The 24,261-nt window shown below is 42.3% G+C and overlaps 1 pseudogene; it reads left to right on the forward strand.

Moving 5' to 3' along the window:
• The first annotated feature begins 23,598 nt into the window (after positions 1–23,598).
• LOC140116797 (cytochrome c, testis-specific-like) lies at positions 23,599–23,911 on the forward strand (annotated as a pseudogene).
• The last annotated feature ends 350 nt before the right edge of the window (positions 23,912–24,261 follow it).

Here is a 24,261-nt window from a genome sequence, read left to right on the forward strand (position 1 = left end):
GGTCTGTTAGTTCTAGATCTCGCTAGCCAATGCACCAATCAGCTGATTGATCATCGGCTGCAATGTATGCTGGGCACTTACCTCACTCAAGTACTAAAGTCTCATTGGTCTCGGTTATGGCGCCATCAATGCGACCAAAATACTAGCGGTCAGCGTCATACGTGAGCGAATTTATCGGGTCTCGCAATGGTCAGACAGTGAGTTCACCGACTCGCGCAATAATCACCCTGGCCTCGCGCATGCCCAGACGAAAATAGGTTGGCACATGCGTGAAAAGATAGAAAGTTTTTTTCTGTCACACGGTTCAAAGATTGGGCGCATGTGCGGACCATCTATCAGGAAAAGACGACGGAGATTATGGACATGGTGACAGTACATCGATATCCATAAGTGATATAGACAAATGTATTAATGTGAGATCGGCACTGGCTTTGTCATTGAATTTAAGAACAATTCTAGAGTCAATTAGGCCGCGTCGATCAGGCCGCGTCGATCTCTCCTTCATATAGTTCACACTAATGGGTATAATTATGCCCAATAGAATCGGGTATACAGTGAGTATGGAAAGTAAAAATGTAAACACTAAAGTGCCAAATGAGTCAAGTCTCACGTCACATGTATTTTAACTGGGATATTCTTTTCCCAAAAAGCAAAGAGACGAGTGAGGCTAAGATAATAGTTATGATGATAACCCACTTTTATTACTAATGCTCCTAAAACTGCGTGATCTATAGTAATGATTATCAGATTGTAAGAAGCATAATTCCCTCATGATTGGTTACAACACAAACAAGGTATTAAAGGAATGCAGAATATGAGAACCCTTCATTGAGCCCCTTTGGGCTCAAGGTATCCAATTGGTCAATCCATTTATCCTCATATTTGAAGTAACTTGTGATCCATATTTCCCCCTCTTGGCCCCAGTTTAACTTTTGCAAAGTCCCAAGAATCTGATCAAGGTCGGGTCACCATGATGGTAATCACGCATGTGTCTTGCGATAGGCACATCCGCATTGGTCCGTATCCAACTCAGATGTTGTGAAATTCGACGCCTGAATTCCTGCATGGTTTTGCCCAAGTATAATTTAGGGCACGGAAACGAGGCTACATAAATAGTGTTGGTGCTCCTACAGTTTATTAACTGATTGTATATTCCCTATCATCAACTGGGTTTGTAAAAGATGTGACTTTGGGTACCTGGGGACAAAAAATACAATTCCCACATGGGTGCAATCCATTAGTATCTGATCTTAGCCAATTGGAAGGTCCATCTTTGACCGGAAGATAACTTTTTACCAAATAATCTCTGAGATTCTTGCTGCCTCTGAAAGTAACACTTGGATTTTTGGTAAGTACCTGACATAAGTCAGAATCAGATCTCCATATTTCCCAATGCTTCTGGAATATTTGTGTCACTTCAGAAGCATATCCATCATATGTTCCAATGCAGCGGATTATTTTCTTGGTGGGTTTTTTGAGCTGGGTGCCCCTCAATGAACTTTCACGGGGAGTGTGTATCGCCCTGCGGTATACTCTTTGTAAGGGCTTTTTTGGATAACCCCGTCTCTGAAATTTCAGATATAAGTTATCGCATTCCTTCTGAAATTTCCTCACAGCAATTTTGCCTGGCCGTAAGGTACTGGCCAATAGGTATGATCCTTTTTAATGACATAGGATGCCAAGTGTCCCAATGCAGCAGGCTATTTGTTGCCGTAGGCTTCCTATATATTTCGGTACAGACACGGCCACCAGAGTCAAGTGAGATGGTGAGATCCAAGAAGTTAAGGCTGTGAGGGTGAATCTCATATGTGAATTTCATGCCTACCTCATTGGTATTGAGGCGGGCCACGAAATCCTGAAATGAAGAAGCACTCCCCTCCCAGAAAATCAGCACATCGTCGATGTACCAACCCCAAAAGGAGATGTGCTTGGTGTACCGATCGGTGAAAACATGTTGTGCCTCCCACCACCCTAAAAAAAGGTTTGTATAATTAGGGGCACAGGATGTGCCCATCGCTGTAAATAATAAGTACCATCAAAAAGAAAATAATTGTGCGTTAAAACAAACCTCAAAAGTGTTAAAACAAATTCATTGTGTTCGTGAAACTGTATACTTTTAGTGGAAAGAAAATATTTTAATTCCCGAAGTCCCAATTCACGTTCAATATTTGTGTACAATGCCTCTACATGGAGGCTTGCGATCATCGTGTTATCTGAAAACACCACGTCCTGAACCCTGGTTGACCGTGTCCTTGGTATCTCGTAAGAAGGAAGGTAGGGATTCTACAAACTGAGCTTTCATCCAACAAAATGAGGTTGTGCGTAAGAGCCCTATTGAGAATCATATTCAGTTTAGTAGGACTTAGTAGGATTGCCCTGAAGTGATTGGTAAGTTTTTTAATCATTCAATAGGTTAATATTTTTATAATCGTCCTGAATTATGACTGCAATGTTTCCGCCTTGATCAGACGGTTTTATTATAGACTGTTTATTTTCTTGTAATTCATCCAATGCTTTAATCTCATCTGCGGAGAGATTAGAGCACATCCAATGCTTTGAGGGATGTATCTTCCTTATGTCTTGCGTGACCATGTCCACAAAAGTTTCTATTGCGGCATACTGTGTAAAAGATGGTGTGTAATTCACATTGTGAATTAAAGACAAAAAACATCGATTTCACATAGAACTACAAAAAAAAACGCAAATGCCCTTTTTTGCAAAAAAAAGTCTCAAAATAGTCACATTGAGGGTTTTTTAGACTCTTCACCGCTAAAAAAGTCTGACAGGACTACATATACCTCTTCATTAATCTGGCCTAAATATACAACTACTGCTAGTGCAACACCGTGCAAAGCCAGATGCATGACCTGAGACTTGCAAAAATTCTCATTAAAAGACTCATAGTCACTCCAGTCCCCTGCTGGTCTATGTGTGAGACTTGTTATGCATTTTGAGACTTTTTTTGGGACTTTTTGAAAAAAAAAAAAAAATCTCAGACAGAATAGACCATAAGAACATTTATTAAAGGGCCAAAGTCACTTAAATGAATCTGATGGGCAGCTGAGCTCCAAAATTAGACATAGAACTGTCCCAAAGAGTCTGTCTAATGATAAATAACCCCCATTGTGTCTATTTCAGGCCTGTTGTGGCAGATGTATCAAGAAAATTACATTTGAAGTCAGATGTAAATAGGTATTATGAAGTCAAGGAGGCGGAGAGTTGAACACAGAAGTCAAGCTTTCACTTCCTCTGAACACCTCATCCCCTGTGCTTTTGGTGGTCTATCAAAACATGTGGCGGGAAAGTGGAGATTATTCAAGCAAAATGGATGTCACTTCTATACCATATCACCAATCAACATGAATTAAGGACAACAATGACCGAACATTTTTTTGGTTAACAAAGAAACTCCTCCTTATACAAATATCGAAAATTGGCCTACTGATAAAAGATTTCACACAGAATTGTCATGCAGGTTCTCTGGATAATTTTTTTGGCATAGACGCCATGGAGGCAAGAACTACACCATCAGCTCTTACCCACAATAACAACACTGGCAAGACCCGTCAGCCTTTTTTGGTCACCAAACTAAATACACCATTGCAAAGTACCTAACCCATAGTCACTAAACCTTTATAAATCATCTCTCAATGTCATCTATAAGTTTTTTATTAAATACCTGAAGTTGCATGGTACTGTCCTGGGATGTGTCCAATCGACGCTGTCCAGGTCAGAGTGGTCCAACATATTCATGAGTCTCTCTTCCTCAACTCATTTGAAATTCATAACTCCTCCCCTACTTTCTGCAAATCTCGCGTCTGCGCACTGGGCGGCATAATTGTCTCTGATGACGCATATCACCCGAGACGCGGAAAGTGCGTCCGAAGCAGCCGACCAGAGAAGACATCAATGGAAGCATCGGAAGACAGTGCAGGAATCAGCCGACCAGAGAAGGCAGCGGAGGGAGCAGCTGAAGGTAGAAGACTGCAGCAGAGGAATCAGCCAGACAGAGAAGGCAACAGAGTAGCCCTACAGAAAAGACAGATGGAGAATGTTCTAAATATTATACAGCACTTTCTTTAGTCTGTGAGCTCATAGAAGAGAAGCAGGGGATGGGACATGTAGGTCAGCACCACCTGACTGTGAAAGCTTTCCTCCTGCTGCCTTCCTCCTTAGGCTACATTCACACTAACGTATGGAGGATGTATATACGGCGACATACGTCCTCCATACACGTCAAAGGGCGCCCTACGGGAGCGGTACGGTGCAGCACACGTGCGGCACCGTACTGCTCCGTACCCGGAAAAAGATAGGACCTGTACTATCTTTTGCCGTAATATGGCGCCGTGCCCCATTACTTCCTATGGAGAGGGGCGGGGGTGAGCTGTGCTCACCTCCTCCTCCTCTCCCCGTGCACTGCCGTTGCCCGCTACGGTACGGTACGGGCGGGCAACGGCAGTGTGAATGTAGCCTTAGTGTGATTAGAAGCCCATTACAGGCTGCCTTCTGACCCTTAAGGTAGATAAATCTTCTGCTGTAGAGCTGCACATGTTTACAATGTGTATGCAAGTGTATAACATCCATGTGCATAGCTATCTATATGCGTAGTCAGTGCTGAGCACAGCTCAATGGCCCATATTTATTAAAGGGGGTTTCCCACAAAGGCAAGTTAGGTCCCAACTCGCTGATCAGTGGGGGTCTCAGTGCTCAGACCGCGAAAACGAGGGGTCCGATAGGTCCTAACTCGCAGCTCCTCAGACTAATGGAGCAGACGGCCGCGCATGACCGTTCAGCTCCATTACAGGTAGAACAATAGAGACCGCACACTCAATTTAGTGGTGCTCAATGTTGGATTCTCAATCCAGAAACGTCCATATAGAAGAACATGGCACACACATGGAGTAAACTTTTTTCTTCTTTTTATTAAGTGCAGAATATTTTAGATAGTATTAGCCTTCACCATAATGTATACATGTAAAGAGGTAAGTATAGCAGATCAAATTAAATACGACATTTCTGTCATGGTGACCTTTGTCAAGTTAGATCTGGCCTGCAATGAAAATAAGGCTATGGTGAGAAATATGTACACAAAATATATTGTAACGAATAGATATATTGCCTATAGGTATCTACTGAGCGGGTGAGAGTATATATGTAAAAACATTCATGGGGGGATACGGCAATAATTATAGAAAGGGAGACTGACCTAAGTAGAACAAATGAAAGAAAGCTAAAGGGACAAGTGAAAGAGTAGGTCAGAGGAATGAGGGTATATGTGGAGGTATATCAGGGTAGAGGACAAAGACAAGAGGGAGGAGAAATGGAGATGTATGGACAGCTTCCCTTATGTTTCTCTGTAGTATGTCTGGCTTTGCGAGGCGCTGGTAGATGGCGGGGCTGTGCCGTCTAAAATAGACCGCGCATGACCGGAAGTCATGCGTGTCATTGCCATGGAGACAGGACGCTCTGAGCCGGCCGGTATCAATATGCCGGAAGGAAGGAACGCGGTGTAAGATGATTGCTAGTGTAGCTGGCTATGGCTGTGCAGTAGCGTCGCATATACAATACCACAGTGTCGCTGGAATGTATAAATCGAGTAGGAGAACACTCCGGTGTACGTAGGTGTAGGGAAGGGCGGTAGGTTAGTGGAGGGTATGAGTGAAGTAAAAGACTGTCTGAGAATGACAATAAGTTACATGGGGCAAGAGTTAGGGAAGAAAGAACATATATAAAGAGAGTAGATGATATATAATAGCTTATAATAACATAACATATAATAACATACGATTAAAGTTGTGTAAAGTTCTGTTTCCGCCTCTGCGAGGGGTCTCCACAGAGTCAATCACTTGGAAGCGCAACTGTGACGAATGATGGTTATGTGCAGTGAAGTGAGCAGGAACCGGTAATAAATGCTGGTTGGTGCGTATAGTGGACTTATGCTTACTGATCCTGTCCTTTATTGGAGTCGTTGTTTCACCCACGTACAGAAGTCTAAAGGGGCATTTCAACAGGTATATTACAAAGCGGGAATTGCAAGTAAAATATCCACATGTGGGATATTGTTGCCCAGTCCTGGGGTGACTGAAATGTTCCCCACGAATGACGGTGGAGCATTGGCTACAATCGAGGCAGGGAAATGTGCCCTTTTTGGGAGTGGAAAGGAACATCTGTTTTTTTTGTCCGCCTGTACAAGTTTATCTCTTAGATTTTTAGTACGTTTATGGCAAATGAGAGGTGGGGACTGGAAATCCTCAATGTTTGGGTCTGCCTTTTTCAATAGTGGCCAATGTTTGTTGATGACCCTAGTGAGGAGAGGGGATGTCGGGTGGTAGTGGTGCACAAACAATATCCGTTTGGTAGTCTTTTCATTAGTACTAGAAGTTTGTCTGGGGGATCCTGTCTCCCTATTCTGTAGTGTTGGGTGGATACCCTCTCTTTTGGAATTTAACCCAACATTTCAGTTAATCTTTCTGCTTTCTTGGTTGGGTCACTGACAATTCTGTTTATTCTGCTGAACTGGGATATGGGTAGAGATCTTTTTGTTCGTGGAGGGTGGGAACTGGAGTAGTGTGTTCCTGTCGGTAGGTTTGATAAATAAGTCTACAGAAATGGTACCTTGGTGGTCTTGTGTAATAAGAGTGTCCAGAAAATTCATTTGGTGGTTATCAAAATGGAATGTGAGTTGTAACTCTGGTGTAATGGAGAAAAGGTGATGATGAAAGGTTGTGAGGGAGTCCGATGAACCCACCCATACGCAAAATACATTGTCGATGTAGCGGCGCCAAAAGATGGAATGTTGTTTGAAAAGCTCATTATTGTAAATGTGGTCCTGTTCAAAGTAGGCCATGTATGTATTGGTGTATGGGGGGCTACATTGGACCCCATTGCTGTCCCTTGAGTTTGCAAGTAGAATTGGTCCCCAAAGAGGAAGAAGTTGTTATGAAGGATAAGATGCAAGAGTTCTAGAATGAGGTCTTTTTTGTGTCCTTCAATTTGGTTGGAGTCAAGTAATCTTCTGACTGAGTCAATGCCCTTAGTGTAAGTGATAGATGTATATAGACTACATACATCCCAGGTGACAAGAAAGCAGGGTTGTGATAGTGGAGATAAAGTTTTTATGGAGTCCAAAAGAAAGGAAGGTTTTTTTTTGACCAATAGATAGACTAAGAGAGGTGAGAGGAAGGAATCTGTTGAGGCCACAATTGGTCTCCCAGGGGGTTTGTCTAGTCTTTTGTGGATCTTGGGAAGTGTGTAAAACACTGGGGTGATAGGATGGTGATTAGTCAGAATTTGAGCCGTTTTAGTGTCTATGGTGCCAAGGTTCAAATAGTTAGAAATGACTCCCTGAATGGAGTTGGGGGCTCTGGGAAGTTTTTGATAGGTAGTGGAATCTTCTAATTGGGACCGTATTTTGTTGATGTAGTCGGTATATCCATTACGACTATGGATCCCCACTTATCAGCAGGTTTTATAACAAGATTTTTGGAATTCTGGAGCGATGTAAGGGCTTGACGTTCTAGGGGGCTGAGGTTGGAGTGGTATTTAAATTTAATTATTTTTATGTCCAAGAGTATATTTTGAATGTCCCTGTCCACTAGTGAGATGTATGTCTCAACTGGATGACGGTGTCTTGGTGGGTTGTAGTGACTTATGTTGCGTAGTCGTAGCTTGTCAGTTGTAATGTTGGAGGAAATGTTGGGCTCTTGACATCTGATGGGTGTTTCAGAAAAGTTGGTTTTGAGGCGAATGGATCTAAAAAATCGATTAAAGTCATCCTCTAAGGTGAAGGTGTTAAGTGACGTGGTTGGGCAAAAGCTGAGGCCTTTGTTCAAGACTGTCATCTCTGTGGGTGTCAATGTTTGGGAAGAGATGTAAATGACTTGATCACAATCACCTGGGAGCGGGTCTGGGGTCGTGGTGGTGGTTGTTTTCTTGCGCCCTCTTCTTGTTGGTCCTTTGTGTCTTGTGAATCTGGGTGTTGGTGGGATGTGGGAGGGCATCTGTGGCCTAAAAAACAATGTTGACGTGATTCTGGATCTTTCACCGCTGGATGAGGATGATCGTCGTTGAAATCTATATCTTGTGCGATAGCCTTGGAGATTGGAGTCTTGCCACTTATACACTCTTTTGTGCTGGTAGTCCTCTGTATCAGAAGAAATTTGGCTCTTTTATTGTTTTCAGTTTCGACCCTAAAGTCTGTAATAGTTTTGTCTACCTTTTCCTTTAGTTTAGCCCATTCGTCTGAGGAAAGGGATGAATTCAGTTGTTGTTCTATCGATTTTTGGTGGCTATCGGTTTCGGTTATTTTAGTTTGTAGGGTCTCAATGGTTAATAGAATCAAATCAAAAGAGCATTTGTTCAAGGTGCTTTCGAATCTCTTGCAGAATTCGGGGTCGACTTTGAAGAGGGTGGGATATAGGTTGCACCGTAGACCCCTGGGGATTCGTTCCACTTTGTAGTATTCAGTGAGAGTCGCACAATGAAGTTTGTACGAGCGTGTTTGGAGGAACTGACTGGTCATTGTCACATTTTCTATAATTTGGTTTGCTGCTTCTTCGTCATAGGAAAAGGTATTTGAAGACATTTCAGTAGACGAGGTGCCCATTACTAGGTGAGGAATCTTGACATTAATCTTTATGGAGCAATTTCCATCAGCTCCATAGACATTAATGGAGCAGAACAGTTGTGCACGGCCGTCTGCTCCATGACAGTGGCACTGTTGAGTTTGGTTCCTTTGTCCACTATCTTTCCCCTTCCTCAGCCCATTTTAATTCACTGTTACCTTCTTCTTTTATCTGACTGTGTAGGCCCACCAACTCCACTTCCCCATTCCAAATAAACACACAAACAGGCAAGGTTGGATAATATTGGCCACAGCAGCCATTTTATTACAAACCACATATAACATAAATTAACAATTTATAAACTCTTATAAATAACTTTATAACCTGCAATTTCTACCTAGAAAGGAAGAGGTCCTTGGAGCTACTGAAAAGGAGAGGGTATGCCGAACTGCCACACTTGTTACTTACCCCCAACCGCCATCTCTGGTTCGAGGGCACCGGACCACACACACCTTATGGCAAACTCCCCCTCTCCTTTTCCCCCACTCCCCGGGACACCACCCAGCGGGAGACCAACAAACGCCACTTCTCTTTTCTAAGGAAACCGACCAATATGTTTCCCATCACCTGAACTTTCCATCAACTTCAAGGACCTCACACCCTGCCATGGCCGACATGCTGCAACCACCTCAAGCATGCCGGCTCCCCACCACCAACAACGCCCTTTCGATTCCACCTCTAATATTCCAAGCCCACATGTCAATCCCGATGGCATTGAGATGTACTCCATCAGCCAACCAGCACTCCCCCATGGCCGGATCCAACTCGCCATGGCGAACAAACAACCCTCCATTCCTCGCCACAAAACTCCCCATTGACCTATTGAGCCACCGACCGAGCCTGCCTCCAAACCTTACGATCCACCATAACAGACCAGACCACCACCAAAATGGGACAATCCACCCACAAGCGCAATAAGTTATGTTTCATGTCCCGAATCAACTCCCTCACCGGCAGGACTCCCAAATCATTTCCACCAGCATGAAGTACCAAAATGTCTGGTACCCTATCCAACCTCACGAACTTGTGGAATTCCTGTAAGACTCTCCCCCACCTCATTCCTCTAAGACCCAACCAATCCCAACTCCGCCAAACTTTGATGAAAAACCGCTGTAAATTGAAAACGTGACAAAAATGTGCCATCAGCATGGCGCAATAATGGACCCTTCTCCTTCCCCCGCACCTTCCAAAAACTCTCCAATCAAGCCACTGGGCACATCGGTGACCGCTCCACAGCCCCTAAAACTATCAACCTCCCTTTTTCCCACCGATCTGTCTTAGATTTTCTCAATGTAAACTCTACTTTCCGATTCCCTTAAAACACATCCTCTTGCTGAATACTTCCCCCAACCTTTTTACCTGAAGACACCAATTCACTGATCCTCAGTGCCCCGAAAAATGGCCAAGACAAGGCTAATTGAAAAACCCGGACTTCATAATCTGTCGCACATACCTTGCCCAGTACTGCCCTAAATTTTTCCAACAACAAAAAAAGGACACTGGCCTTCGCCTTTCACAACTACTCCCCCGTTTTCTGAAACCCTTCAATGCCTGTTGAAACAAAAACTCCTTTGTCAGATCACGCCCTCCCCCCACCTTGAAACCAAACGCCAAACCTGCTACCCCTTTATTTATTTTTGCCACAGACCAAGAAGCCAGCGCCGCCCGTCCTAACCACACTAAAAGTGCCATTAACTTATCTTCCTCAGAAGACACTCCCCCTAATTCAGGCACCAGACTCTCCCAACCGACTCAGGCACCAGACTCTTCATTATAAGCTGACCACATGTTACTGGCTAAGGACGCCCGTAGAAGCGACCCCGCCACTTTCAAACAATCTCCCACAGCTTCTCTGGACATGGGATCCCTTCCTCTGCTGCGCCAGGGGCCAACGGCCTAAACTGCTCCCGCTTGATTGTCACAATGAAACTTCACCCTCCTATCCCTGAATAGCTCACCCCACACTGTCACCGCCACCACTATCGGGAAAAGTTCGAAAGAGCCAAGTTCTTCACCAACCCTGCTTCTACCAAACGCCGCCGGCCACTGACCCACACACCATTGCCCATCGCAATAGAACCCAAACCCCACTGAACCCGCTGCATCTGTAAACAGATCCCAGTCACTGTTATCCACTACCTCCCGCCCCCTTGCCGCCGAACAGGATGGGTTAACAGGATTCCTGCCGCCCCGCGAGCGCCGCTGGGTAGCGTGAGTGACCCGCTCGCGTGGCGCAGGGTCCCGAGGGGGGCTCCTTACCCTCCTCCGTGTCCGTGGGGGTCACTTCTGGGCTCAGCCGCTCCGGTGGACGTAACTTGCCTTCACGGGAAAACCCCTTTAAAGCCACTACACCATTCTTTGTCGGACTTTGCACGTTCTTTTCAGAGCAAACTGCTGCACAGGTGTTTATAAAGTGTTTATAACGTATAAAGTTTTGTGTCACGGCTGCACTGTGTCTGACAAAACAGATAATAGTGCGCCTAAATTACTGAAGTACTCCTAAATTCTGCAGAGTGAACAAGGTGCACACTTCCAGAGCAGTGCAGGGAGCACCAGATTTATGAAGACCATGCAACAGTTTTGATGAATCTCCCGCACTTTGCACATGGTACATACTCACTAGTTTTGATAAATGTGGGGCAATGTCTAATTTACATCATTACAGATAGATAAGATCAGATTCATCAGTTTCTAGAATTTTTTTTTTTTTTAAAGCCAGCCAGGTTTATAGTGTTTTTTCTGATTTTCCTTTTATTTTGATTTAGATAGTTCTAAAAAAAAAAAAAAGCCTGCTTGTTTAACCGGTTCAGAGCCGATGCCGGTTCAGCTCAAGATCTGATCCGAACCGGCATTTTAACCTGTTACCTCTGTGGGGTCTTTCCCCCACAATCCCCCCCTCCCCCGAAAACGGTTCGCTGATCGTTGCTGTGGCATCACTGGGGTCTGATCTGGATCCCAGCGTTGCCTGCAGGAACTGCCGGTAAGATGGCGTCTATGACTTCATCTTAATGGCAGAGTGTCTGCCTATACATGATTATTGCAGAGTATTATCATGAACAAGCAATCAGATGATTGCTTGTTCATGTCCCATTGTGGAAAAAGTAAAAAAAAAAATGTTATTCTATAAAAAATAAAGAAATCAATAAAAATGCCCAAAAGCCCCAAAACATATAAAGAGACATATAACCCCAAAAAAGTCTAAATCCTAACACAAACCCCACATATATAGTATCACCGCGTCCGTAACAACCCGTAGAATAACAGTAAAAAATTATTGAACCCGCATGATAAAACTGTTATAAACCCTCAAAAATGTATGATTTTTACCTATTCAATCCCACAAAAAATGCTAAAAAGTGATCAAAAAAACATATGTACTCCAGAATGATACTAGTGCAAAGTACAACATGTCCCGCAAAAAAACAAGCCATCAACCAGCTCCGTAGCCAAAAAAGTAACAATGCCACTTGGAAGACGGCAATGCAAAAATGATAGATTTTCCCCCACATTGGGGTTTTTTATTTGACAAATTTAGTAAAACGTAAGAAAAAATATTCATGTCTGGCAATCGTATCGACCCATAAAATAAAGATAACAGGATTATTAGGCTAAACGGTGAACACCAAAAAAAAAAAAAAGTAAAAAATCCAGTACAGAATTGATGCTTTTCTACTCCTGCCCTCAAAAACGAGTTCCTAAATTTCTGTACTCAGGAGAAATTGCTGAACAAATTGTATGGAGGGTTTTCTATTTTTATCTTGTGGACATGTGTAAATTTTAGGGCTAAATGAACGTATAACTGGCACAATTTGACCATTCTAAATTTCACCTCCATTTTGATTCAATTACTATGAAGATCTCAAGGGGTTAACAATCTTCCTAAAAGCTGTTTCTGATAGTTTGAGGGGTGCAGATTTGAAAATGGGTAGATTATATAGGGGGTTTTGATGCTAAATATGTAAAATTTCATTCAAAACAGTATTTATCCCCAAAATGGTCAATTCTGAAAATGTGGAAAATCTCTATAATAAACTATCCAGACATTTCAAAAATGATGAAAATGTAAAGTAGACAAATGGGAAATGTTATTCAGCAACTTATTTAGGTGGTAAATCTATCTGCCTGAAAATGTAATGATTTAGAAAAATTCATCATTTTTCCTTTTCTTTCTTGTAAATAAACGCAAAACTTAGCAGCCAAAATTTACCACTAAAATGAAGTACAACATGTGGGGAAAAAACAATCTCCCCGTTTAGATAAGTAACAGTGTTCAAAAGTTATAACCATATAAAGCGACGCAGGTCAGAATCCAAAAAATCGGGCTGAGCCTTAAGCTGTAAAATGGCTGCGTCCTTAAGGGGTTAATAGCTAACTGTCTCAGCAGAACCGGTCATAAGGGGCAAGAAAAAGAAATAATCTTGCATCCTTCTACTAAAAAACATTGAAAGGATTAAGCTATGGCTAATTACGACACAAAACATGTTTTCTGATGTCGACCAACTTTTTGCAAGAATCCTGGAAGAGAACACAAGCAACAATTTCCACCTGTGTTCACTACACTTTGCACCGAAATGTTATTCAATGACCAAGGAATTGTACTATTACCAGAATCGGCGCCTGCTCCTTCTGAGAAGCCAGCAGATGGAGAGCGATTCATTGAAGAGTCACTAAAAAAAGGAAGCAAACAACAGAAGTGTCTGCTTCAGGATCATCTACAAGTGAAGATGTGTCTAATTCAAGATCCACAATGTTTACGAGCATAAGGAAGGATCTAAATTTACAGTTTTCACTCAAACTGATTTCAACCTCGTAAATTGCTGCATCACATATACCTCATCTACTCAGCCATTATCCAACACTCTTTCAACACAAGTTCCTTTATTCTTGAGTCTGGTTACCGGTGTTAGGGGTCCAATTCCACTTGATAGCAGCACTCCAAAGACAATTCATCCAGATTGTTGTTCTCCATTAAAAAAAAAAAAGTTATTGTAATCTAGAGAGAAGAGTTCAAGACATTTCAGAAGGTGATTTGTTGATAGGTATTATACCTCTTGATCCAATTCCAGAATGTACTGAACCAACATATGGTAATGAAGATGTCTTTTTGGAAGAAGACAGCATTCATCAAGAAGACCCAAAACATGAAGACTATGTCCCTGAAGACTTACTACAACCATTCTAATTTAGTTGGATTTGCATCACTCATTTATGCCAAAAATTTTCCAAGCTCCCCAAATTATCAAACACCATCTGAATTAGAACAGGTTCAAGATTAAAAAAAATGAATTATCTACAAATCCTGCCTCGACAACCTTGTTTACAAAGTTAAATGCCGGTATTCCACAGAATGCCATTATCCGGTAAAAACAATATCAAAGAAGTTTGAGGGAACGTGCTGTACCATCACCGGTAAGTGTTATCAGGCTCACAAAATTATCTTTGCAGAAACCCAACCAAAAATCGGACATTATAGGTCAGGTAACATTCTCCTTTCTGCTTCCATTCTTTTTAGTGGTATGAATTTCCAGAAAGTGCATGAGTTTCATATTTTTGGGCTGATTTGGATATCAGAAAAATCTTACCAACGATATCAATCTAAGTTTCTGTTTTCTGCAATAGATATCGTCTGGATTCATGGAAAAAAAAGAATCTTCAGGATCTCAGAAGATCACTGTGTGTCGCTGGAGATGGACAATGTGACAGTGCAGGTTAAGTATTGTATATACTCTGTCAGGGGTCTAGTTAGCAAAAAAATTGTGAGGTTGTCCAGCGATCTCCATGTTCTTCTTCAGTATCTATGGAGAAATTTGGTTTGAGTATTGTAATGAATCGCTTGCCTAATGATGGGTACAACATACGCGTGTTTGCCTCTGATGGACATGTGGGGATTATAAAAACATGAAGCATCAATTTGATGTATGGCATTATGCCAAGTCGGTCAATAAAACGTTGACCCAAGACAAAAATTTTGTTGGGATTTCACCATGGATCGAAAAAAATTGATCTTCATTTAAAACCTGCAAATCTAATGTTGACAACTTGCAAGAATGCTGGCTTTCCCTTCTGAAGCATATAAGTAATGAGCACACATGGGATGGAGAATATTATAGTCAGTGTAGCCATGGCTTCTTAGAACAGGATGTGGATGATCCCAAGGTGTTTCGGTTAATAAGGAAGCACTCTCCTTTTGGAACATTGAGAAAATTGTCTCCAAACCCCAGTTGCTATCAGATCTCCCTCATCTGGTTGCCACACAGGTGGATTACAACATTTTCATAGTATGGCACTAAAATATAGAACCAAATGGATCCATTTTGGATGCCAGAACAAAGCTCGCTGTACTTACCCACAATAACAATGTTGGCCGTGAAAATGCAATAGTTAGGTTACCCCAAAAAAATATAGAAAAAAAGGTAGCAAAGAGGACCAAGCTCTTACTCCCAAAAGGTAAGGAGAGATGGATTGTTAGAAATGTCTATGAAAAAGTTTCAGTAGATTACTTAGAAGAGGTTTCCGTTTCAGTTCTGAAGCCTGTGAAGTGAGAAAAAAATAGTAATTGGTCTTCTAAGGTGCCATATGTCACAGGTGCTCACGCGACCCATATCGGTTCAATCACCTGTGTGCGCGCGCCGGCTTGCGAAGATTTATATGGCCAGCATGACGCTGATTGGTGCTGGCCATTCCAGAAAATAGTTAAAATCCGGCCTCTCCCAGCTTTCCCTGCCGGATCTTTGTGCCTAGTGCCATTGAAAAAGCCTGTTCCCTGATTCCCTGCGTTCTTTGTGTGATTTCCTGTTGTGACCCCTGTTCCGTATTTGACTTTGATCCTGTTCCGCCTGCCCTGACCTGTTGCTCCGTTCCCAACTCTGATTCCGTCCTGACCTCCTGCCTGTCCCTGACTACGATCCTGCCTAACGTCTGTGTACCTTGGCTGCCACTGCGGACAAAGTCGCGCCTGTGGAACTACCTGGTAGCACACTGCAGCAAGTCCAACCCGCTTTGCGGTGGGCTTTGGTAAAAAAAGGGGTACGCCTTAGATTCTGGTCCCAGGTGTCGGCTTACTTCATCGTCTGCGGTGGTCCATTGGGTCCACTACCCTTGTAGCCTGACAGTAAGATTCGGCCATTGATCCCGCCAAGATTCTGCTACCTAAACTGGCTGATCTTACCACCGTTGTGGGCCAGCAGTCTCAGCAGATTGCCACGCAAGGTGAACAGCTCGGACAAGTCACCGCCGCAGTCTTTGAGGAATCTGCATGGTCGTCTTCAGCTGAGACTGCGCAGCTGAACCTGCATCAAGGGGAATCATCTGTTGGTGACTATGCGGTTCAGTTCTGTACCCTGGCCTCTGAGCTACCTTGGAATGATGCGTGTAGGTAGAACACGTCACTCAACATTAGTAACACCGGGTGCTCAAGTAGGTTACAACACTATGCAGAATATATTGAAGAAACTTTGCACTCCTTGATAGATGAATATTATAAAGTGTATTTTATTCAAGTGAGATAGCAATCCACAAAAATGCTATGTTTTGGTCTTATAATCTTAGACCTTCATCTGGCACTGTACAAAAGTAACAAAATATATCATTAGAACATAGACTTGAAAATTGTGTATGGAATACATCAGTGGTGAACAGTGGTGGGTTGGATAGTATCATGAGAGCATACATAAGAACCCTGGTGGTAGAAAGTCCTTGCATCAAGGAGAAATTCAGAGCTGCAAATGAAGCATATGGTATACATGTATACATGAAAGACATATGTAGGGCGTAATATTCTGGGTTCATATGATCAGATATACATCCAGTGGGGAGTGAATAGGGTACATAGAATACATAAAAAATTACTAGGTACAATATGCAAGTATAGCAGGTAGAAAACAGCCATTGCACATCACTGCAATAGGTAAAGATGAAAGTACGGGTGGGCTTAAATCGCAAAAAAAAAGCAAAGACATGGTAACATAGTACAATGAATATGTACTTACGGGATTGCAAGGTATAATGGAGTTAAAAAAAAGTGCGGTTCTGTGACCGCTAAGGAGCTCAGAGCATGTGTAGAGCGGGTACACCTGCAAGGGAAAGCTGCGCTGGTTTTCTAAGGGTGATCGCTGGTATAAGCACTGTTAGGCCAGAAACCGGAAGTCACGGTCCGGCTCATTGTGGCCTAGCGCGTTCCAGCGTCCCTAGCGATCGTACAGAGAAAGACACTGGGAAGAAGATCACAATGTAATTGGAAGGAAGAAGAAAAAGGGAAGAAAAGATGAGCAATGAGGGTGTAAAGGTAAAATGTGAAGAGGAACTGTAGCAATGTAGTGGAAAATTGGGGAAATGAGAGAACAGTGTAAATACACTCAACGGCCACTTTATTAGGTACACCATGCTAGTAACGGGTTGGACCCCTTTTGCCTTCAGAACTGCCTCAATTCTTCGTGGCATAGATACAACAAGGTGCTGGAAGCTCCTCAGAGATTTTGGTCCATAGTGACATGATGGCATCACACAGTTGCCGCAGATTTGTCGGCTGCACATCCATGATGCGAATCTCCCGTTCCACCACATCCCAAAGATGCTCTATTGGATTGAGATCTGGTGACTGTGGAGGCCATTTGAGTACAGTGACCTCATTGTCATGTTCAAGAAACCAGTCTGAGATGATTCCAGCTTTATGACATGGCGCATTATCCTGCTGAAAGTAGCCATCAGATGTTGGGTACATTGTGGTCATAAAGGGAGGGACATGGTCAGCAACAATACTCAGGTAGGCTGTGGCGTTGCAACGATGCTCAATTGGTACCAAGGGGCCCAAAGAGTGCCAAGAAAATTTTCCCCACACAATGACACCACCACCACCAGCCTGAACCGTTGATACAAGGCAGGATGGATCCATGCTTTCATGTTGTTGACGCCAAATTCTGACCCTACTATCTGAATGTCGCAGCAGAAATCGAGACTCATCAGACCAGGCAATGTTTTTCCAATCTTCTACTGTCCAATTTCGATGAGCTTGTGCAAATTGTTGCCTCAGTTTCCTGTTCTCAGCTGAAAGGAGTGGCACCCGGTGTGGTCTTCTGCTGCTGTAGCTCATCTGCCTCAAAGTTCGACGTACTGTGCGTTCAGAGATGCTCTTCTGCCTACCTTGGTTGTAACGGGTGGCGATTTGAGTCACTGTTGCCTTTCTATCAGCTCGAACCAGTCTGCCCATTATCCTCTGACCTCTGGCATCAACAAGGCATTTCCGCCCACAGAACTGCTGCTCACTGGATGTTTTTTCTTTTTCGGACCATTCTCTGTAACCCTAGAGATGGTTGAGCGTGAAAATCCCAGTAGATCAGCAGTTTCTGAAATACTCAGACCAGCCCTTCTGGCACCAACAACCATGCCACGTTCAAAGGCACTCAAATCACCTTTCTTCCCCATACTGATGCTCGGTTTGAACTGCAGGAGATTGTCTTGACCATGTCTACATGCCTAAATGCACTGAGTTGCCGCCATGTGATTGGCTGATTAGAAATTAAGTGTTAACGAGCAGTTGGACAGGTGTACCTAATAAAGTGGCCGGTGAGTGTATGTATGGTGTATATGAAGTAGTTAGACCCGAAAGTATATGGGTTATATGGTATATGATATATAACGTAAGAGTGTAATGTATCTGTGATATGATGTATGGCGAAGTTTGGTATGGTCATATGGTTAATGCATGATGGAAGAGTATACTATGTCGTGTAGTAGGTATAGAAGATTAAAAGCTGAAAATCATGGGTCATGTAAATGTGTGGATCTGAGCAGGAGACATGAAATAAGAAAAAAGTGAATGAGAAAGAAGGAAAAGGGAAAGAATAGTGGAAGAAAAGTATACCTTTGCAATGTGGACTTCTGTACTACTGTTTCGCTTGTTCAAAATGATACAGGAGAGGTAATAGCAGTTTTTTGCATCGGATGTGAGATTTGCGTTTAAAGATGCGGTCCTGTAAATGTTGGACAGTTTCGCCAACATATACGAGGCCGCAGGGACATTTGATCGGTAGATAACAAAGGATGAGTCACATGTGAAGTAGTGTGATGGGATAGGAAGTTCCCCTGCGTGGGTGATAAATTGTGTCACCCTTCTGGACATTGTTACATTGTAGGCAATTCAAGCTCGTGAAAGTCCCATATTTTGGTGTGCTAATGGAGCCTTCGTCTGCTTTGACGAGTCTGTCCTTCAAGTTGGGTAAGCGTTTGAAACATGGGCGAAAACGGTTAGAGAATTCGGGAATATTGGGATGACTGTTAGTTAGAATGGACCAGTGGCTGCGTATGGATTGGTGAAGTCTGAATATGGAAGGGAGGTATTGATGTATGACGTTGATACATGGATCTTTGGTAATGTTTCTTTTGTGCGGCTGTGCATTAGATTTTAGTGCGTGTTCTGGATAGCCTCGAGCTCTACATTTATTGCACATATCTTGGATGTGTACTTCTTTGAGGGCGGGATCTGAAACAATTCTCTGAACACGTTGTATTTGGGAGTTGGGTAGGGAATATTTGCATGGAGTGGAGTGACAGCTGGAAAAATGTAATAAACTGTTTGTCAGGTTTCGCGAAAAGGTCCATGGTAAGGTCACCTGCAGGATCTTATGGGGCTACGATTGATGGTGAATTGGAGCTCATTCCAAATTTGGTTCATATGCTCATGAGTGTGTCCAAGGTCCCACCCCATATGCAAACAATATCGTCAATGTATCTCTTCCATAGAATGGCATGCGACTGGTATAATGTGTTTGGGTAAACAAAACGGTTCTCGAAGTCTGACATGCATGTTGCTGGTTGGCCATATTGGAACCCATCGCTGTCCGTACCTGTAGGTAAAAGGAGCCGTGAAACATGAAATAATTCTCATGTAGAGCTAGTGTGAAAAAAATCGAGGCAGAGTTGTTGAACCCTAGGTGGATGTTGTGATTTCTCCAATAATTTTGTGATCGCAAAAATTCCCTTGTCGTGTTGGATGCTGCTGTGTAAACTCGAGACGTCCCATGTGACTAGGAGGGCGTCTGGTGGAATACGTTGGTTTAACTATCAGCTTCCTATCTCGAATGAGGGATTCTAAAGCTTGTCGGTTTAGAAAATTAGAAAAATTGCTGGGATAGTGTAATAGGCCTCTTTCCACATCTCTTTTCAATCTTAAGAAATCTTTATTGACAAGAGATTCTCCACGGTGATGGCAACTTTGTGTAGGGTTGAAATCCTGCCATTTATAGACTCCTAAGTGTCTCTAATAAACTTTTCTTGCTTCTTTTGTTCAGACTCTTTCTTATAACCTTCTAGTTGTTGAGCTGTCTTATCCTTAAGCGTGTTGATTTCTTCTGCGGAGAGTGTAGAGGCACTCTTGTTTTTTGATGTTCTCTTCTGCTTTAGTTATCTCCTTTTGTAGATACTCGACTGTTAATGTAATTAAATCTAAAGAGCATTTGATATTTGTTGAAATTCTTTGTACCCTAAATATATATATTTTCCCCCTGGTTCTCTCTATTTCCAATGTTGTTTCAATCTGCCATGATTATAGTAGCTGTTGTAAAATTATAGAAATAAATAATTGTTTGGAATCAAAAACTGTGTCTTTTTTTAATTGATCATTACACACATAAAAGTTATGTTACATTAAAGGGGTTATTCAAACAAAGAAAAGATTCCTAAATACACAGATTACCCTTGTGACCTCTGCTGCAGCTCTATGGATGCTTTACTTCACTCTCATGCTACAATGATCAGCTGCAAGGTGTCTGTAATGAAGTTTTTCTGATTTGCATAGAAATTCAACTCGAGAACAAACCTAAAGAACATATTTTGTACGTAAACCTCGATTCACCAGGATTTTTTTGAATCTTATTCATAAGCCATAAATTCAGCTGGGGAATCATCTGGGTACAAAAATCCAGGGTAATTTCTATCTGGATCTGGAAATGCTAACAACACTTTAGCTACAGCCTCCGACTCCCCATTCCTAAATATCTGTGGGTCCAAGCTGTGAACAATTGGTATGCTGTTTTTCACAAGAGCCTATGGAAAAAGTCTAAGAATAAAAGTAAAAAATAAAAAAGTATAAAATATATAACAGTATATTTAGAGGAACTGGGTGCTTTGGGACACTTAACCACCCACAGGTCCTTATAGAATAGTGTTTTTTTTTTTTTTTTTAAGTGTCCAAATTCTCCTTCAGGACCTAAAGATGTTGTAGTGTTCAAAAGCACCCTCACACGTCCTCAGACGTATGGAAAAAAGTTATAGGTTCGGAATAGTCCATCTTTTGAGTAATCCATTTTTAGACATAACTTGATGTAGCCTCTGGCGTTGCCTGGCATAGTAAATAACCACATAAGCTGCCTTATAATAAAAATGATAACAGCAGATACAACTACAGCTATAGGCATCTGTGATTATTTAACAGTAGATAGGAGGTGATTGCAGCTCTGGATGTGACTAGAGAATCACAGGTGACATAAGCATCGTAATTGAGAACACATCACCTGATATCACCTCACATATGACCTTGCATGTTACCTCTATGGGGCGCCGTTTGTTCACAAAATATTCTGCTTGAAGACAAAATACATTACATTTACACCGAACTACACCAAATTTTATTTGTGCTTACATAATATGAAAACACCCATCACTTGGCTTAGCGACGCCCCCTGCTCCTCTACAGCCAATCCCGAGTGAGGGGAGTTATTCATATATTTGAAAGGTCACATGTTTCCCGTGGGGGGGGGGGGGGGGGGGGGAACTGCTCCTTTCCAGCCCCTCCCAAAAGGCAACTGCCTAGTCACCCAGCAGATGCTAATGAAAGGTACAATATAATTTTTTTTCTGTAAAACCTATTTTTAATACAAAAACATTTTGGCAGTGTATGTACTATGCTCTGTGGGGACTGGGGGAGTGCTAAAAATGGCTCTCCTGGTGACAGGTTCCCTTTAAATAAACAACAAAGAATAGCATACAATCCAAAATAACCTGTATTTGGGAATTGATTCAAACAGACATCAATGTTTTTAGATTTTGAACGACAAAAAGAAATATATTCAAATCTCTAGACTTTTTTTTGTTTTGTTTTTTTATGCTTGGGACTAACCTGTGGACTAGTAAGAAGACAAACTTCGACAGAAGCATGATCATCATGCTCAAAATGAAAGCATCAGATATCACATTCTCAGAATTTTCATGTACTACATTGACATTATGGGCCGATGCCATAGGGGAATTGGAAGGAGCAGCAAGGCATGGCTGATGCATGTGTTTACTCTCGTCATCTGATCCAACGCAGATACAAACATACATGAATAAGATAATTTCTCAAAGGGGAAAATGATTTTTGAAAAAAACCTGCCGCGACATGACGCTTAAGTAAATCTTGGTCACCAATACCACGAACTTGTTGCACAGTAAGAGTTGTGGGAATCATCACTTCCGTTTCATCAAGAAAAACTGTTTCAGATGTTGATCCAGCTGAATCTTGAGTATCTGAGTAAGATTCAGGGGCGTAACTACAGCAGTAGCAGCCGCTATGGGGCCCACAGTGTCCGGGGGCCCCGCCATCCAACCTGACACTAAAGAATGAAGAATGTGCACCATTATATACATATTATGCTTTACCATATTGTGGTATATTGGTTGTGTGTATCTGGGATGTGTACATGCTGTATATGTATATGGTGTATGGTGTGTATAAATACAGTACTTTATGTGTGTATGTAAGCTGTATGTCTGTATATGGCACTGTATGTGTGTATATGTGAGGTGTATATGCTCTATGTGTGTAACAGTGTATAAATGTGTATGTATGAGTGATGAACTGTATGTTTATGTATATAGGAATGTAATATATGTATATTTTTAAGCCGGCATGAGGTCCCCTTCTGAAGTCTGCTATGGGGCCCTGCCTCTCCTAGTTACACCACTGGTAAGATTGTGCTTTTTTTTTTTTTTTTTGCACCTCCGTCGTGCATCATTCCATTTCTTTTTTAACTCATCTATAGTGTGTTTATCAATCCCCATGCCATTACTTGAATTCAGTATCTGTTTCCAGATGTTATTTTTTATATTGGCTGATGTTGCCGCACATTTTTTTGCCAAAAAGGGACATCATAATTCTGGACAACCTATAAATAAAATAAAACACAATTAAACAGCATACAATCCGATCTCAAAAATTTACAAATTTAAAAAAAAAAAAAAGTATGAACAATGAATAGACAAGACATTTTTAAAAAAGATAGTGAATGTTACAATCAAACAAGATAATGCTTTTCAACATGTGTAAAGCTGCACTTCCGTCGTTTGGCAGACTCCACAACATTTGGTTGATTGTCCGAACTACTGTTCCCAGATTCAGAGACACCAGGGGAAGACATTTGTCCCGAATCCTGCGAAAAATGAGCAGGTGGTGTTCTTGGTGTTGGAGGTGTGGATTGTAAAACATCATGCATTGTAGAAGAAGTAGATGTTTGGGTAGATGCTTGGTTAGCTGCTTGGCCTGCAATGGGCGTCAGAATGTGGCGTCTCTTCATGATTGTCCATTGGAAACAGAGGAATGAGGCAGCTGAAGCGTATTTATAGCATTCTGCTGGCTGCGCCTTTTTGATTTAAAAAGTCACAGCAGTAGGAAAAGTCGCAGGGAAAAACATCACGACATTTAACACAAGTGAAAAGAAGCTAAGATAAATTAGCCAAAAAAGTCGCAAAAAAAAAAACCGCAGCAACACACTTAGAAAAGCTAAATGTGGCCCCTTGCGTTAGGAGAGAGGAGTTTGGAGTTGGGATCCTGCATATACCTTCATGACGCTGCTTAGTAAGTGTTTGTATGAGTTTATAGATCTCATCTAGAGGAACACCATCTCATGGAACTGCTTCCACTCCCCTGACCATAGAAACTTAAAGCAATTTAAAGCATAGCAGTGCAGCAAGTCTGTGCACCAGCTCTAGGATCTAAGCCATAATGGGAGACGTTGAGAAGGGTAAGAAGATATTTGTCCAAAAATTATCTCGGTGCCGCACAGTTGAGAGATGGTGCAACCAGAAAACTAGGCCCAAAGTGCATGGTCTCATCGGATGCAAGAATGGTCAAACAGAAGGCTTTTATTATACTCATACTAACAAAAACTGTCTGGAATGATGATTGACCCTTTTGGAATGTCTGGGAAAAAAACTAAAAGTACATTCCGGGTACAAAAATGACCTATGCTGGTATCGAGAAGAAGGGCGAGAGAAAACACTGGACTGCATATCTAAAGAGAGTAACTTGCTCATAACGGCTGGATCCTAAAAGTCCTCCCCCTGATATTGTGGTCGCTCTCAGTTACTCTTTGTATTTTGGCCTCTCATCTCCTCCTTGTATTGTGGCTTCTCTCCTTCTCCATTGAAGTGTAAATAAGAAATAATACACTGCAGATCTCCTCCGTTCCCCAGCAGCGGTCCAATCCTCTGCTCTGCTGCGGCTTTGAACAGCTCCGATGCTGCTAGGTGAGACAACATGATCACATTGCAGCTTTTGGCCTCTGTTACACGCCGCAGCAGAGGAACAGTGATGATCCAGCGTACTGACTGCTGCTGCATCATCATTATATTCATCTCTACCTAGGTCTGGAAGATGCAGAGCAGC

This window comes from Engystomops pustulosus, chromosome 2 (assembly GCF_040894005.1).
Source record: "Engystomops pustulosus chromosome 2, aEngPut4.maternal, whole genome shotgun sequence".
In the NCBI taxonomy this organism is placed as follows: Eukaryota; Metazoa; Chordata; class Amphibia; order Anura; family Leptodactylidae; genus Engystomops; species Engystomops pustulosus.